Source organism: Daktulosphaira vitifoliae, unplaced genomic scaffold, assembly GCF_025091365.1.
Source record: "Daktulosphaira vitifoliae isolate Bord-2020 unplaced genomic scaffold, ASM2509136v1 Scaffold_1253, whole genome shotgun sequence".
Lineage (NCBI taxonomy): Eukaryota > Metazoa > Arthropoda > Insecta > Hemiptera > Phylloxeridae > Daktulosphaira > Daktulosphaira vitifoliae.
In genome coordinates this window covers 1-2,373 of record NW_026100813.1, presented here as the reverse complement: position 1 = coordinate 2,373, position 2,373 = coordinate 1, and the positions used below count along the sequence as shown (strand labels likewise).

Here is a 2,373-nt window from a genome sequence, read left to right as displayed (position 1 = left end):
ACACATGCGTGTGGTCTGATAACAGTGTTACATGGAAACTCTAAAGTCTATAACTTTTTAATTATTTTGGACTGATATTTTATTTTTTTTATATTTGTAATCAGTATACAAATCTAAATGAAAAGTTAAAACCTAATAATATGTCACAAATTGTGTAAGTGATCAGAGCAACAATATTACACTGTTGTATATGACAAAGTAGAATTTCTTATAAGATATAATTTTATAATTTATAAATTAAGTTATTTGAAGTGTTACTATTTATAAGAATTTTATTAAAAATAAGAAATAATTTACTTCGAATCATATTTAAATTCATATGAATTTCGTGATAAGTCCAACATTCACTTAATTTAAATTTAATTTACGATGGATCGAAATTCAAAAACAAGTTCATTCAAATATCATAGTCATATTCTTGAACTCACTTGGATTTTAATTATTTTGAATTGAATTTGATAGTTTATTTCATTCACAAATGACACCAATTTTTCAATATCATCTCCTAAAAATAAAATAATTTCAAAATTTGATAATTTTGTCAAATATATTACATTAAATTTTTGTTTAGTCATGATGAAATATCAATATGTTTCAACAGGTGATATATGGATTTATTAACATGACCATACATACTGTTGTAATTGTAATTTGCATCTGTTCCTTTGTAATTTAAAATAATTTTATCTTTATCGAATGTCTTAAAAATTTAAATAACAGCGATTAGAAAATATATAAAATATTTATATTTACAGGAGAGTTAATGACCATGATTGATTCTTTTACTTTTTTAGAAACTCATTTGTTTGAAAAAAATTTTGTACAACAAAGTAAACGATTATAAAATTAAAACATAACTCCATGAATGTTTTCTATAGGTTTTAATAAATCAACCGTTGTAATTTTGACGTGATAAAATGTTCTTAAGAACGTTTTAAAAAGAAACTGATATTATCCCATTTCATAGAATCAATTACGTGTGTCCTTTTAACATAATGTAAATCAAAGTACTTCTTAATATAAAAATCAATTAAGTCGTAACTCGGCATAGTGTTAGCTGAACATGTCTGACAGTAATTGAGATCTCTATCCTAACATGTTTATAATTTTTTGGAGATATTTTCGTTAAAAAAAAGGGAACTTTTCATTTTCAAAGATAAAGTTGTCAACTAAGTTAGTTTCATTTTTATAACTAGGCAGGACGTAGAGTAAAGATGCGAAATAATTAGTGATAAAAATAGCTGGACCCACTCCTTACCACCAGTTATAACTCTAAATTGTTAATGACTTCCGAAGTACTGGTCTAAAAGTTGTTATAAATAACAATAATTAATAATAACTTTTTTTTTTACTTTAATTAGTATTTATTTCTCAATTTTGAAGTGGTCAAATATTTCTCCCTTATAAGGGTACCAACTTTATTTTAATTAATGGAAACATATATACGAGGAACGTCCGGAAAGTAAAGATACAAGCCCCTCCATAACGGCAGGGAATTTTTTTTAACTTTGGCACCACTATGACTTAGAGCGAGATGTAACGAACTAATCAAGACGAGAACCGTTTTTATACGTTGGTATTTTTGTCAGTGAGAGGTTATCACGATGGGCGAGTCATCGCGCGCTCCCGACATCTCTATCAATGAATATGTAAATTGTAAAGTGAGAGGTGTGATCCGTTTCCTCGCTCATGAAGGAGTCATTCCCAGTGAAATTAATCATTGACTTGTTCAGGCATATGAACCAAAAGTAATAAACCGCCAAATTGTCGCTAAATGGGTACGGGAATTCCGAGCAGGAAGGACGAATGTGCATAATGAAGAGAGGTTGGGTTTTTCATTTCAACTCATTCATGATAATCGTATTCGACTCTCGACGAACTCCTTGTCCATATGTTTCTCGAACTGTTCTGCACGATATGGTCTCGAATAAACTTGATTACAGGAAACTGTGTACTCGTTGGATCCCAAAAATACTTACGGATGAACACAAACAGAAGAGGATTGAGTCAGGTGGATTGTTTTTGGAACGTTATGACCAACAGAGAGAGGTACTATTGGGCAGTATAGTAACTGGGGATGAAACTTGGATTTCCTACACGATGCCAGAAACAAAGACACAATCGATGCAGTGGTGCCAAACGCATTCTCGTAATGCTAAAAAATTCAAAACAACTCTTTCAGATCGAAAAGTCGGTTAGGAGTTTTTGTTCAATATTTACTTGTATGGAATTTGCGTCAGTATAATATACAGAGTGAAACTGTCAACTCATATAACTTATGATCTACATAAAATTTTATACTTTTTTTTTTTAATCAATTTTTACAATATAGAACTATATTTAAAATATGTTTTATGTTATTTTTCGCAATTA

At 29.3% G+C, this 2,373-nt stretch overlaps 1 long non-coding RNA gene across 1 annotated transcript; it reads right to left on the bottom strand.

Moving 5' to 3' along the window:
- Positions 1-341: 341 nt before the first annotated feature.
- Positions 342-2,328, bottom strand: LOC126909778 (uncharacterized). Its single transcript, XR_007705106.1, has 3 exons — positions 2,221-2,328; positions 637-2,155; positions 342-505 (listed from the first exon to the last, which is right to left on the bottom strand). It is a non-coding gene; the product is annotated as an uncharacterized LOC126909778 (long non-coding RNA).
- Positions 2,329-2,373: the final 45 nt, after the last annotated feature.